The sequence below is a fragment of the Oryza sativa genome, chromosome 5, assembly GCF_034140825.1.
Source record: "Oryza sativa Japonica Group chromosome 5, ASM3414082v1".
Taxonomy (NCBI): Eukaryota; Viridiplantae; Streptophyta; class Magnoliopsida; order Poales; family Poaceae; genus Oryza; species Oryza sativa.
Window position 1 is genome coordinate 12,366,824 of NC_089039.1, and position 16,261 is coordinate 12,383,084.

Below are 16,261 nucleotides of genomic sequence, written 5' to 3' on the forward strand. Positions count from 1 at the left end.
AGAAGAAGCAGCTAGAAAAGCTAAGTGTAGAGAATGTGAAGAAGAGAGGTATGGCATGGATTCCTAAAGGAAGTGTTCAGGTGCATAATGAAACAGATGTTAAAGTTGAAGTAGGGTGTAACAGCCCTAGGTTCATAACCAGGTATTTAGAAGTGCTTTTGTTGTCCTTTACATTTCATATTTACTATATTGCAATTTGATCATAGGCGATGACAAAGTTAACTCTAATCGGTAAAATTGAAACCACTTCTATTTGAACAATAACTTGAACAGAAGTGTACATTTATAATAATTTATTCAAATACTAGTTTATTTATCACCAAAAAATATAAATTTTGTGGAATTTTTACTTCTGTTTAGTCCTCCTAAAAATTCAAACCAACTTTCAGCCTAACCAATTTCATCTTTTCACCAGAATTAAAATATTTTGAATTTTTGAGTGAAACTTTGAAAAATGGAACCTAGAAACCAACACCTGTCACCACACCAAATCCCTTAATTTTTGAACTAGTTTTACCTAGTCAAATTGAATTTACCAAGAGAGGGAAAGAAAATAAATCCTGGAAATTACAAGAACGAATCTATACTCAGTTTTTCACCCACCTCTCTCACCCTCATAGACAGCCACGACTTGGGCCCACTTGTCACTGACCTTGGGTGCCTCTATAGCCCCACAACACATCCATGGGCGTGCTCCCACCTCAGGACTTAAGGGGGGGGGGGGGCAGAGAAAACCCCTTTCATCTTCACTGCTTGTTCTATCTTTTCTTCATCAAGCTGAGCTCTCATCTCACTCCTCCTCCCCAAATCACATCCAATAGCCCAAGATCAATTCCTGCATGTTTGACCACAACAATTCCCATCATCCAAGCTTTCCATCCATCCCAACATCTTGCACATGCATGGAGAGTTGAGAGAGATCGAGAAGGAATAAAAGAGTGCTGGTTTCAGCCTACAGGGCTGCAGCAGCAGCATTTTGTTTTCCTCCATTTGGTGAGCTTCCTTTTCATCCATGGTGCCTCTTTTGAATTCCCTCCATGTTGAACATCCATAGCAACGTTCTATAGGTTGTCCACTCCATTGCTGCAGCTAGAAGGTGGCTGCAACTCACCCCGAGTTCATCTCTTTTGATTTCGGTTGAAGCAGCCCTAGGCAACGTCTCTTGCCGTCAGCCCAAGACCTTGCTCCATCTCTTGCCATCAGCCCAAGGCCTTAGCCTCGCACAACCCTACGTCCAGGTTGCTGCCATGTGAGTGAAGTCCGGTGGAAGTTGGAGAAAAGGGGAGTGAAAATAGAAATCGATTTCTGAGATAGCTATTGAGCTGAAAGAGGTGTGCGCTTTAAAAATTCATAACTAATTCATATGAACTCCGAATTCAGTGAACCAAATTTCTGTGGATTAAGAAAAACGTGATCTTCAACGTTGTAAAATAAAAATGACCAACTTTTGTACTGGTTTTCCCAGTAAAAATATAAATAGCTATATGTATCCCTTGTGTGGTATAGCTCTTAATAAATTCGTAAGAAATTATTGGTAAAAGCTAAATTTGTGAAACCAATTTTGTTGAGCTTATATTTTAGTACTCTTTGCTGTTGTGGTGTTGTTTTTGGCAAAACTACCTCTTAAATCTTGTTTAGGAGTTGTTTAGCATTCCCATGATTTTAACTTGTAAAATCCATAAATAAATAATGGCAACATATATAGCTATGAAATAATTTTTCTTAGGACATGTGAAAGATGTACTTTACTCTAAAAATAATCATTATTATGAAAACTTGGTTTGAGTTATAGGTTGCTTGCAATGCTGTAAAGGAAACATTAATATTTACAGAAATGCCATTTTCAGCACCTGAGAGCTTGTCATTTTCATATCTCCCAAACCATAAGTGATAATCCGGTGATTCTTTCACCTAAATTCAAGTTAAAATATGATCTACCCACTGTATTTATTTCATAATTTATTGATCATTTTGCATGTACATGTTTATTTGGCTCTTATTCGCATATTGCTTCTTTTCGATAGATTTGGAGATTCCGGAGAGTAATGAGCCATATCCAGAGGAGGATAGTGACTTCCCTCAGCAGCAAGGCAAGCACCTAAGCATATAGAACCTATGCTTTCTCTAAAAATGATTTGGTTGCAATCTATACATATATATATGTGCATGCATTGCCTAGATATTAATATTGTCGGTTTATGGTGTATGGGAAGAAACTATTTATGCATTTAGTTCTTGTAATATTGATGTCCTTATAACCTATTACCACTGGATGGGATTACTTGGGATATCTTATTCATTAATGCTTAGCCATGCTTAGTGCTAATAGAACTATAGGGATGGACATTGCTATTAATTGTGGTACATAGACAACTTGCTTTATTGGGCATAAAACTTGAGTACTTACACTAAATAATGGTTGATGAAATATGTTGGACTTGGACGGGTGATAGGGCGATGAAAGGAGGTTGGTTTTCGTCTGATGCAAGTAGCCCCGTCTGAGTCATTAAGGATCGAACATTTTGACATCTATTCAAGCACCCTTCATACTTACCACATGCCTTATTTGGGACCAGCTTGTCCTTTACTAGTTCTACTATCATTATTTATACCACATTGGAGAGACGTGAGAGCAGGTAGCCCTTTGGAGGGCCTCGGGTGCCTATGTTGGCCGGGGGTGCCTCCCCCGTGGCCCGCCCGCCTTGGTCACATCACGCACGCACGTGACTGAGTCGTCGGGAACCCCAGCGTGGTATAGGTGGTTGGGGTGGGGTTAAGAAAGGGCATGTAATGAGCTTGAATCACTTGTGTACCGCACTTGACAGGGTGTGTAGCATTTGATCTTTGTTCATTTCGTGTGGGTCCAGTTGTACACCTCTGATCAGAGTATAACCTATTCGAATAGCCGCGTCCTTGGTTATGGACATTGCTTGATGTGTATCTCACTCATGTTAGCATCAAATGTAGATTATTATGGATGGGATTATGTTTGATGGTGGTGTTGGCATGTTGTGCCATGTTGGTATGGACTTTGGTGGACCATGGTTGATGATGAGAGCGCCGTTTGGGCTTATTTGCTTATACATTTCAGAATTATATACTTGCTGTCCATAAATTAAAATGATGCTAGACTTACTTTTCCTTGCTTATTTTACTCATAATTGCTCAATAAAATTAGCTTTATGCAAATGTTGAACCTAGAGACCCACCATAGGCTAGAAAGCTTGCATACTTCTTTCTCCCTTATGTATATATAATTTTGGGTAAGACTTGCGAGTACAATCTTGTACTTAACCCGGTGTCTGCAATTTCAGGAGAGGAATCCGGTTTTGAGTTATGCTTCTTGTGTGGTCAGTGCTCTGCCAAGGGTGGTGAGGGCAATGAGTGATCTCTTGCAGCTTGGCTCTTGCCCGGTTGGTTTGCCCTAGTGGGGTTGTGGCACCACCGATTTTATCTTTTGCTTATGAACTCTATTTGAGACTTCCGCTGCTATATTTATGTGTTGTATGTTGGGACCTCGGACCCTATTATGTGTCATGTACCTCGCTGCACTTTAACCCTATTATGGTATTTGCTATGTTTATTAATTGCTTGCGATGAAAGTGTGAGGCTAGTCGCATTCCTAGGGACTAGCTAAGCATGAGTAACGGGTTTTGATCGCTTGAGATAATTGGGGATAGCGCTTTGGATCGAGTCATTGGGGTATGCTTTTGGTCGCCACCTTCGAGTGGTTGACGGGCATATGACGTGGTGGACTGGCAAGCTATCTTACGATTATGTCTTGTGCTTACTACTCGACATTTCGGTTATTATAACAGAAGGTTGTCAACCGCGATCATGGACACATTGAGGACGAGTGGCTATTTATGCGTGTATGGATCCCACTTCTCCAATAGTATGTGGTGGTCGTGTTGGACACTAGATGGTATAATACTCGGGGTGTCCACATGGGGGCAAAGAATGAGAAGGGAGTTAGGAGGTGTGCACCAAATCAACAGTTTACATCTAATCATTAGGTTCTTTCGCCACCATATTATATATATTCTTCACTTATGCCACTGATACCTATGTCATGGAACCAATTCTAAGGTATGTATAGTTATCCCTCATGGTTTTATTCTTATCCTTGGATGTCATATGGGTCTTTATATCATGGGGGGATGTTACCATATAGTTATGCATATTGACTAATTACTACAAATGTTGATATTAATTTTTAGAGACCGAAATAATTAAGGGCTGGAGATATTTTTTTTTCTTGTATTTATATATATTATTCTTTAGAATTTATTTCGGTCATGTTTTGTGTGGGTTGGCAAGGAGTTGGTATTGTTTTATATTTACCAAGTAATATTGCTTATGACACATCGGTCCCTATCAGTCCGTTTAGAGTATCCTTGCACTTTAGACCGAGTAGATGCTCTATTATTCGGTTTGGAAAGTTTAGTCGTTGTTGGTGTGAGGGGTGTAGATGCTTTCGGTATTTTAATAGTCCAATAGATTAATTCAGCATTTTTCTTGGACTGTTAAATCATTATTTGGACCGGTGTTTAGATACATTGACAGGAAAAATTAACAACGAAAATTCTTTGGCATAATAGGATTCTAGTTATCAAGACAGTAAAGTGTGTTTTTGATAATAGATAAACCGGCTATAATTAGCAGTTTGGATGTAAAATAATACATGCACCGACTCTGAGTTTTGAGGTTTTCCAAAATAAAATTCCTTAATCTTTCTTGATTTAAAATAAAATAAAATGGAATTAAAAGCAGTGTCTATACGTCACTGTCTACTATTTTACAAACAAGTGGTTTTCAAACAACATGTATACTATATCTAGAAATAAATATTTTAAAATCTTTCCCTTGAAAAATTATTCTAGAATTCTATTTGATTTGCAAAAAAAAAGCTTTATTTACAGCCACATTGAAATTACATTTTTTTTACTGGTATCAAATGGAAAGGTAGTCATCTCTTTCGTCCTGTCACACTTGATATATCAGCTAGCTAAGCACAGAAGCCCAGGATATGATGCACTAGGGTGAAATAGATTTTGCCATAAATCAATTAGTCACGCAAGTGAAAAAAAAAACTTGAGCAAGACATAATGCGATGACTGTGTGTTGTTATGTTTGGTTGCCTGCCACTTTTCTTCTTTTATTTCCTATTGGTTCTTTCAGTAAAAAGAGAAAACATCAGAGAATGCACCTACTGAAAAGCTTGCCTACCCCTTTGAAATAATACCTTCCTACCACCCAGTGTGTAGACCGCATTCAATATGTAGAGTGTGGTGGTACCGACAGGTACCGGACAAACTAGAGTAAATCACATTATGTGGGTAAAGCTGTACAAACTCTGCAGGGTCTAAAACTAATCGATTAGCCGTGCTCACGGTCATGAGCGACTTGGTGAAATGATACAAGTATAGTGTTGGTGATTTACTAAATGAATTGTGAAATGGGTATGGTGAATATTGGTGATGGTTTTACCCAGTGTGGGCTAAGAATGAATTTGTTACCTGTTGCCATGGAGGGCACAAGGATGATACTATGATGGTACTTATACTGCTACTATTATGGTCTATTCTTTGTTTTAAAAATTATGTTTCAATCTATTATTATTTACTATTGCGAAACAAAATTTGCTTTACGCTAAAAATGAGGCACAAATATAGCCATCCTTGATCTCAGCTTGCAATAGTCCTAGGTTTCCCAAGGTTTGGGTAGGACTTGCCAATACCTCGTGTATTGACCCACCTCTTGTTGTTTTTAGTCTCGTTTGCAGGAAACGGGTGTTCCTTCTGTTACCGGAGTTTCTAAGGATGGTTCTTTCTAGGGTGATTCCTAGTCAGTTGCCTGTGTGGTTTGGTAGATGGGCATACTGAAGAACTTATGTATCTTTATCTTTTCCGCTGCGTTTAAACTCTTTTATTTGGCCAGTCGGCCTAACTACTATGTAAGACCATTGCACTGCTAAGTTATGATAACCATTTCATCTATTTATATGTCAAGTATGTTGTATGGATATGATAGCAATGTTGTGGATGCGTGTGCTAGCCACTGATCATGGGACTAGTACAGTGTACGCTCCAGGTATTCGGGAATTCCATCCTTTGTTGGATGACTAAATATATTGCCGAGCTATAGGATGAGTTTTTTTAAAATGTATCGAAGTTTAGATGGGATTGTTTTTAATTTATTTTAGGCCCAAGAACTGCAGCCAATTCAGTTAGGTGGACATTACGGACAACTGAATTTGTAGTATAGTTTAGTACTAAATGGGAAATATTTGAGAAGGTATTATCCTTATTTGAGAAGGTAGAAAACTTGATTGTCTTAGAACAAATACTTATTTGAGTATCGTTTTGAGAGGACGACTGTAGATGGGCTCAAGACTGATACCATATGTGGGAGTATCGTTTTGAGAAGATGATTGTGGATGGGCTTAGGACTAATACCGTGTGTGGAGTATTGTTCTGAGAGGACGATCGTGGTCTGGATTGATTAATTCTATGGTGTTTTCGGTAAAGCAAAAGTTATACGTCCTTCTTATACCGAAAACAGGGGGCATGTGTTTGTACGATAATTTGGCTTATAGTTACCAGATTGGTTTAGAATAGATGATACAACTGTCAAATGATTCACTTGAAAATCTACTCAGTTTACAGGTGTAGGAAATTGTGATGCGTCGGTCATATGTGCTAGTATTGACTAAATGAATATGGACCGATGTAGTTTATAGTATTGTTGCCTGTGCAAGCTGATTGCATATATATGCATATGTATATTTGGTTTTTATGCAGGCTACAGAAGCTATACAGGGCGTGACCGTCACGTTACGTTAATCACGGAGGCAGGTGATTATCCCTAATTGGGTGATTAAGTGGCAAGGGAATCCTTCGTTGCTCCTGCAGATGGAAAGTCAGGTGTCGTATTTACTGATCCAAAGAGTCTTCATCGTCATCGAGCGAGCCAGGGGCTCAGACGTGCGGCTGTGATGGGAGTGCTGCTTGCATGGATGTGATGGTATTCGCTGGATCCAACCATCACGTGGCATCTGCGTTGAGAGCAGGGCTGCGGCGACCGAGCCAAGCCGCGTGCGATATTATTTATCTAGTTAGAAGATAAAGAGTTTGTTGGATCGAATTGTTTCAAATATTCCGGTAAACCATCATTGCATATTGCGTGGGACCGAGTAGACATGCCAAAAGATCAGAGCAATTAGCTATATATATTGGTCCACGGTAGAATAGAAGGGAACCCAATTTCAATCTAATATTCATCTCTTTTACTTTTTAGTTCTTTTCTATTTTGTTTTTATGGCTGAGTTCTAGCAACCCTAGAATTTGGTTAATCTTTGCCGTTTTGCGCTGAAAAACGGTCGTGCTTCTCCATGAAAGCGAGAAGGTTATCCTTTGCTAGTTTGCTCGGAAACTAGTCGTTCGTCGTCACGTAAGTACGATATTATCTTCTTTACTAATTTGCTCGTAAATTAGTCGTGTGATTCCACGAAAGCGAATTAATCTCGAAATCGGTTTCACTAGCCAATTTTGATTTATTGATTTTGGCGACTCTGTTTAATGCACCGCAAATCATTAGGTGATCTTGTGTTGGCAAAAAAAAAGCATCAACAAAACCTTATGCAACTAACAATCAAGCTAAGTACGAAGCAGTTCTCAAGGGGTTGCAGTTGCTTATGGAAGTTGAAGCCCACGCCGTGGAGATAATGGGGGATTCTTTGTTGGTGATCAGTCAATTGGCAGGGGAATACGAATGCAAAAATGATGCGTTGATGATCTACAACGAGAAATGCTGGGAATTGATGAATAGTTTTCGGCTGGTGATTTTGAAGCATGTCTCTCGGGAGCAGAACGTTGAAGCTTATGACTTAGCTCAGGGGGCATCATGATACAAGCCGATGGTGAAGGATGTTGAGGTGGAGGTAGCCGCAATCATAGCCGATGGTTGGAGGTATGATGTTTATCAGTATTTACAGAATCCATCTCAATCGGCTTCACGAAAATTGTGCTATAAGGCCTTGAAGTATACCTTATTGGATGATGAGCTGTATTATCGGACGATTGATGGAGTATTGTTTAAATGTTTGAGTGCCGATCAAGCTAAGGTTGTGATGGGCGAAGTACATGAAGGTATTTGTGGTACTCAATAATTGGCTCACAAGATGAAGTGGTTGCTTTGGTGCACAAGGTATTTTTGGCCGAACATGTTAGAGGATTGCTTTTAATATTACAAAGGATGTCAAGATTGCCAAAATTTGGAGCAATTCAGAGAGCACCAGCATCGGCTATGAATCATATCATCAAACTATGGCCGTTCAGAGGATGGGGAATTGATATGATCGGTCAGATTAATCCACCTTCAAGCAAGGGACATAAGTTTATATTGGTGGCGACCGATTATTTTACCAAATGGGTGGTGGCAGTTCCATTGAAGAAAGTTGATTATGGGGATGCAATACAGTTTGTCAAGGAGTATATTATCTACCGATTTGGGATTCCTCAGACTATTACAACAGATCAGGGGTCAATCTTTGTATTTGATGAATTTGTTCAGTTTGCCGATAGCATGGGTATCAAGTTGTTGAATTCTTCACCATATTATGCACAAGCTAATGGGCGAGCTGAGGCATCTAACAAGAGCTTGATTAAGTTGATCAAAAGAAAGATTTCTGATTTTCCTCGGCAATGGCTCACAAGGTTGGCTGAAACATTATGGTCTTTTCGGATGGCTTGTCACGCATCGGTTCAAGTCCCTCCTTATAAGCTTGTTTATGGACATGAGGCAGTTTTACCATGGGAAACTACAAGCGGCTCAAGGAGAGTAGCTTTACAGGATGATTTAACAGCCGATAAGTATTACAATCTTATAGAAGATGAAACAGAAGATCTAGTTCAATCCAGATTGAGAGCCCTTGCAAAGGTGACTAAGGATAAGGAACGAGTTGCTCGGCATTATAATAAAAAAGTGGTGCCAAAGTCTTTTTCTGAAGGGGAGCTAGTCTCGAAATTGATCTTGCCAATAGGAACTCGAGATAATAAATTCGGCAAGTGGTCACCTAATTGGGAAGGACCGTTTCAAATATACAAAATTGTGTCCAAAGGGGCTTATATGTTGCAAGGACTTGATGGTGAAGTTTATGAACGAGCGCTTAATGGCAAGTATCTGAAGAAATACTATCCAACTGTATGGATTAACTCATGATCGGCTGATGGTTGCCAATACATGTTAGCCGATGTGTTGACATCGCCTTGAGATGGCCGATATATATTATATCGCCCTTAGTGGTTTTTTCTTATCATAATCGGTTGTACTTTGCCGATATATGATGGCCGATATAGATTATATCGTCCTTAGTGTTTTTTTTTCTTATCATAATCGGTTGTGCTTTGCCGATGTATGATGGCCGGTATTTGATATATCACCCATAGTCCAAATTATAATTTTATCAATGCCTTCAACATTGCAAAATTAGGGGGGCAAATATATATAAAAAGTCTGGATTTCAAAAGGAAAATTCAAGAGTGATGAACCCTGAGCTCCACTTGAGATACTCAAGGCTGTTGTTGGCCCGATCTTTCGGTTAGTTGATGATAACTACGATTTTGGGAGAAGTGTTGACGACCCGACTACAACCATACTAGATGTTGTTGTGTTGCGCCTTAGCGATCGATACACCTCTCCGTGGGTTGTTGATCTTGCCGGTGCAGATCAACCTTATTCCTGCAAGCAAATCGAAGAAACAAGCAAGAACAAGATAAAAGCAATCTGATTTGCAGATAGGAATTCAATACCAATGATAAGTTTGGGGTTCCGTAACGAGCAAACCGGCGATCTAACCGATCATGGGATTACCCGGCAAAGTAGCAAAGCTAAACTTTAATCTAAACAAAACCCAAGAAACTCTAGAGGGGTACCTAACTATTTAAGGAGGTGGGAAGACCTCTAGGTCGTCCTCCACCTGGTTGGGGCGCACCCCACATGGGCCCTACATGGGCCGGGGTCCCAAAAATAGTTACAAGCCCAAAGGCCCATGACAGGTGATGCAGCAGCTTGTTTCTTCATCTGCGGTTGACCAGGATGGAATTTGGTGATGAGGCTAGATCCGTTGGAAAGAGGACTCTGAGAGCTTTCTATCAAGCACTCATGGGCCGAAAACGGAGCTTGTATGCAGATTCGGCGGCCGTTTGAAGTCAGCAGTGTAGCACGTGGCCGAATCGGATTCCAGTACTTGGAGGACTTGCACTTGATATCTTGTTGTTCATCCATGATGTGAGCAACGGATGTATCCATAGTAGCCATGGTCACATCATCCTCCCCTTCTTCACGGAAAACCATCCTCGGTTTTTCCATATGGTGCTCTTCACATAGTCCATTCAAAATAACATGTTTCATCCAATCAAAACCAGAGAAACTCGAAGTAGTGTGATTAGCAATAACATGTTTCTCTAAATTCGAACAAATGAAAACTCTATGCACCAAATATATTCCTCTATCGTTATATTCGCCAAAGATATGAAAAATAGCATTAGTTGGACATGGCAAATCAGAGTTAGCAAATAATTTCTCCTCCAAATTATTGAGCTCACAAAAATCATCAAACTGAACATAACCCAAAGTATTTAAAGAAGTTATCAATTTACGTTCCTCAACATCATTAGCAATGTGAACAACATGCTTAAAATCAGCACACAAAGAAACACTAGAAATAGCATTTTCATTCACTAGTTGTGGCATGGATATAAGTGAAGTATTATCACACAACTCTTCTTTATCACAAGGAACAACAAGTAAATCAACTCGTGACAAAGGCAAATCAGAAGTAGTTTCCACCAAAATTTGCTCTAGATTAGCATGGATAGTGGAGAAATGTGACAAGGGAGAAGCACACTCACCTTGAGTAATATCAACACCATTTAATTTACCTTTTATGCCCTCTTCAGATAATGTAGGTGCACCAGTCTTCTCTTCTTCCTTCGTGAGCGATGGAGATGGCATCTCGATCATATTGCTCTTCTCCTCATGGTGAATGTACTGAGCTCCCTGCAAAATGTCAGTAATAGGAGGCACAAGCATAGATTGTTTCTCCCTTGGGTTCATTAAAATATTGCTCTCAACACTGCAAGCAAGCATGAACAAGTGGCCTATATGATTATATGTCACGTTAATAAGCCCAGCCTGAATATCAGAATTAAGCCCTCTAAAAAATCTAGTCATTGTGTTCTCATTGCTTTCTTTTAAACCACTATAAGTGATACAAATTTTAAAGTCATGAAAGTACTCCCGCACGGTTTTGTCACCTTGTTTTAAATGTTCTAATTTCTCAAGGAGAGTATGTTTATAATATGAAAACACAAAATTTTTTCTCATCATTGTTTTGCATTCATCCCAAGTTTCAAACTTATTGCCAACAATATACCACCAAAAAGATGTAGAACCAGTACACTTATTACTAGCAGCCTTAATCATTTGAGCATTAGAGAAATCATACTCATCAAATTGTTTGTCTACTGCTAGCTCCCAATTAACATAAGCGGCGGAATCATAATTACCATCAAAAACAGGCAAATTAGATTCTACCCTTGCAAGATCATTATCATGTACCTTATATGCAAAGCGTGAAGAAGACGATATATCTCGTTGATGGTGAAGAAGTCGATGTTGAGCATGACCATCTCGTTTCCCCTTTCACAATCCTGCCATGGTTAGTAGCAAGCAAGAAACATACACAAATATATGCACGCTCCTATCAACTACTAGGTAGTGGCAGCTCAAATATCACACACACTCAAGCTTTTAACCAAGCTCTTACAAGTTCTTACCAAAGCAAGCGGAAAGGTGACATACACCGACTCAACCAAGCACCCCAATGGAGGTTGGATGTATCGATGCCTTGGCAAACACTTGCTGTACGGCTGCAATCAAATCTGTAGAGCTCTGGGTGGGCTTAAAATATGTAGCAAAGGAAAGCAATGGTTCAAATCAGAGAATGCAAAATTGAATAATGGTTCAAAGTCAAGTACCGTGCTGGTCCTAGGCTAGAACGTACTAGAGACGCGAGTCTAGACACAAACGATACCATAAGATAGCACTAGGAACAACTCATGCACAACTCTGATATATGAAGTTCAGCTCAAACATAACAATATTTTCTCTTTTCTTTCTTTCTTCTTTCTTTTTTTTCTTTCCTTTCCTTTTCTTTTCTTTTTTTTAGGGTGTAGCTTTTCTTTGCTTTTCTTTTTTTTTTGATTTTTTTTACAAAAACAGATTCAAGGACCTCAATATAAGGCTACAGGGACTCAAACGTAAATATAAAAATTACAGGGACTCAAATGTAAAAGTCTAAACCCAAAATTAAAATTATACAAAAATGGAATGCTGAATTTATGCCGGTTCCATTTTTCCAAACAGATCTCAAAACCGACACCAAACAAATATTCACCAAGGTGTTTGACACAACTCGGAACCGTGAAAGGGAGGGAGGGAGTCGGACTCGGCCAAAGGGGTGAGTGGAAGTCGTCTAGGAGGTGGAGTGGATGGCAGCCGAATTTGGTGTATGGGATAAAAAGGAAACTGATTTTTAACCAATCCAATCTACTATATCTTTCCAAAACAAACTTGACTACTTCCAAAATCAGATATGGTAATTCACCTTCCTCCTCTCGTGCAGGACACAGGCACGGCCAAAACAGAAGCACGGCAGTCAGCAAACCAAAGATGCAACTCAACAACTGCAAAACCAACCGGTAAAAACTTTTGCAAACTACAAAAATAGAATCGTGGCAGCGAGCCGATTCCGTTTTCGTAGGTCCTGACGACAACAGATACATGGAGGTGACGATGACTGTGGTACAAAACGTGACCAGAACTCGAAACTCTAAACGAACTAGACGCTAACACCAGCAACTCGACTCGACGATGTAACACAAAACTCAACAAAGCAAAAACTGATAAAAACAATGCAATGGCACAATATGGCTAGGTACAGGACAATTTTTTTATATCAATTTTCTGGTTATGGGTAGATAAAACTCACCGAGCAACGAAAGCTCTGATACCAAATGATGAACCCTGAGCTCCACTCGGCACTCAAGGCTGTTGTTTGGCCCGATCTTTTGGTGAGTTGATGATAACTACGATTTGGGAGAAACGTTAACGACCCGACTACAACCGTACTAGACGTTTTTGTGTTACGCCTTAGCGATCGATACACCTCTCCGTAGGTTGTTGATCTTGCCAGTGCAGATCAACCTTATTCCTGCAAGCAAATCGAAGAAACAAGCAAGAACAAGATAAAAGCAATCTGAATTGCAGATAGGAATGGAGCAAAAATGATAAGTTTGAGGTTCCGTAACGAGCAAACCGGTGATCTAACCGATCACGGGATTACACGGAAAAGTAGCGAAGCTAAACTTTTATCTAAACAAAACCCAAGATACTCTAGAGGGTACCTAATTATTTAAGGAGGTGGGAGGACCTCTACGTCGTCCTCCACCTGGTTGGGGCGCACCCCACATGGGCCCTACATGGGCCGGGGTCCCAAACATAGTTACAAGCCCAAAGGCCCATGACAGGTGATGCAACACCTTATTTCTTCATCTGCTGTTGACTAGGATGGAATTTGGTGATGAGGCTGGATCCGTTGGAAAGAGGACTCCGAGAGCTTTCCATCAAGTACTGACGGGCTGAAAACGGAGCTCGTATGCAGATTCGGTGACCGTTTGAAGTCAGCAGTGTAGCACGTGGCCGAATCGGATTCCAGCACCCTTGCACTTGATATCTTGTTGTTCATCCATGATGTGAGCAACGGATGTATCCGTAGTAGCCATGGTCACATCAAAGAGCAAGTTTTCACCACAAGCAGAAAGTTATATATTGCATCCCAAAAGTTATGTTTGCAAATTTAAAGTTGGAATTACAAGATTTAGCTCATCCAGACATGTATTTTTTGATGGCTGATATTGCCCTTTGCTTAATCCGATCTACTTCGTCTATGATTTGGACATCGACTGCATCAGTGCTTAGGATCACCTTTCGAGATTTGGTTAGATCGGCCAAGTGCTTGCTAGATGCCTTCAACTTTGACTTCTGATCCTCAATGGCTTTTGGCAAGTCTGCAAGCTTTTGCTGTTCAAGGGCGATTTGTGCATTGCACTGCTCTAACTCAGCCAGGAGTTCTATTTTTTGAGCATTAAGCTGATCAATGATAGTTTGAGTTGAATCTGGACCAGCCTCCAATTCATCGAGCTTGGCCTTCTCTTCATTCATAGAAACCCTGTTGGCCTGGATGGTTGCCTCAAGATCTCTTCTTTCACGCCGATCGGCAATCCTCCTTTGGGCTTTTTCAAGTTTAAGCCGATGCTGCTCAAGGTTGGCTGCTGGAGTAAGGGCATCGGCTAGCTCATCCGGGATCTTGTCATGGATTTCATTGTGTCTGTCTCGGATGGATCCATAGCTTGCAACCAAGGTTTCCAGAGAGCCTTTAAGCCTTTTTGAGATGTCTAGTAGAGTTGACTTGATATCATCGGCTAAGGGCACCAGAGCTGTGCTTGTTGTTTCTTCCTCTTTATCTAAGAATGGCCAAATATCAAAAGAGAACATGTCGGCTAAAACTTGAAAAAGAGAAACATTGGGACTATGAGTTAAGTAAAAAGGATGGCAGCCGACATGATTTGTAAACTTAAGGTATATACTTACAAGGACAGCATGAGCTGGTGCTGCCACTTCTTCTTTTTCCTCCACATGGTGACCGCCTGCAACCGATGGAGTTGGCTCGCTAGATTTGGAAATTGGGGTTGGAGGACGAATAGGCTGAAAATACAAGTACAAATTAGCATCGGTTATTTAAAAAACTGAGAGAGGAAAGTTGATGAGGTTTAAAAATCAATCGATGCAGCTGGTGCTTGTGGCTTCTTGGAAGCAATCTTTTTCTGCAAGAAAATCAAAGTTGAGAATTGGTATAAAGGCATAATAGACTTAAGCTGAAGATTGAAAACATGCACATACTCTTGGTTTGTATGTGGGACGTACTGGAGGTGATGGCGTTCTTTGAGGAGCAGGTGGATCGGCTGGAGGAGTTTGTTCCCTTGTTTCACTGACATGTTCAGCCGCTTCATCCACATGTTTTGCCATTGTTTCACCCTTCAGGAATTCTGCTACATCCGAATCTATGGCTGGCAATTCATCGGCAGTGGTCTTTTGCTTCTTGGGTTTCTTCTTTGCAGCCGATGGTGCAGCAGCCGATTTTGCTCTCTTTTTTCTGCCAGCATCAGGGGCTATTGGCACACGGGGCATGCCATGCAGCAGTGTTGAAGTCTTGGGGGCATTGTAGCCGATGACCGGAGGAGATAGTCCACTACCATTGAGCAGTAGCCCTGGGGCATATTGGATCTCTACACCGCTGTTGCTATGATGAGGAGGAGAATATTCTGTTGTCTGCAAGAGAGAATTTGCACAAGGTCAAGATTAATTCATCGGCTTGTAGTTAACATAATTGACAAAGGAGAAGATTCTTACTTGAGGGACGGCTTAGGGAATAGATCTATTAGATACATTGAAGACGATTGGTGAAGCCGATGTTTTTTCCACTCTATCCACCATCGGTCAAAGGATGCACTTCTCAACATCCTTAGCTTGATATTGTTGATGCTGCCTAGGGGTGGTCCTTCTATGTTCAGCAGCCGATCCATCATAAGTGGTGATGTGATTTCTCCTCTACTCTGGATCTTATGGGCAAAGAAGTGATTTCTCCTCTACTCTGGATCTTATCGGCAAAGAACAAGCTGATCGGCAGTTGACCCATGCCGAATTGCCTTGCAGCACTTGTCGGATGATAGAACTCATATGTCATTTGGATTTTTTTGCCTTGATGGATGCCAATAGGAAGGATGCAAGGACGATGGCTGCTGAGAATACTTCTCTAGATTTGTCATATTTTTCGGAGTTGATCTCATCAAACCGTAAATCGCCTGGTAGCTTACAAGTGCCATGTCCTTCGTATGCAAACTAAATTCTAGTGTTTTTGGGAAACCCATCGTAAAAGTTGTTGAACCACTCTCTGAAGGGTTCAGCCGATAGCTTGGATGCAATGCTAACCGATGCCGCTTCTCCAAAGGACCTGCATCGGCATGTAGTGATTCTTTCTCCATCATCATCGATGATCGGCTCAAATCTTGGAAATCTTGTATCGGCTAATGGTGGCCGATTGACAACCATCCTGGTGTGCAAGTTTAGCCAGATCTGC

The 16,261-nt window shown here is 40.6% G+C and overlaps 1 long non-coding RNA gene across 3 annotated transcripts; it reads left to right on the forward strand.

Moving 5' to 3' along the window:
* The first annotated feature begins 742 nt into the window (after positions 1-742).
* Positions 743-3,587, forward strand: LOC9266397 (uncharacterized). Of its 3 annotated transcripts, none has more exons than XR_001545914.3 (4): positions 743-993; positions 1,068-1,331; positions 2,025-2,090; positions 3,315-3,587. It is a non-coding gene; the product is annotated as an uncharacterized lncRNA (long non-coding RNA). The 3 variants fall into 3 exon arrangements; XR_010741304.1 differs by having other exon boundaries at positions 1,090-1,331; XR_010741303.1 differs by lacking the exon at positions 1,068-1,331.
* The last annotated feature ends 12,674 nt before the right edge of the window (positions 3,588-16,261 follow it).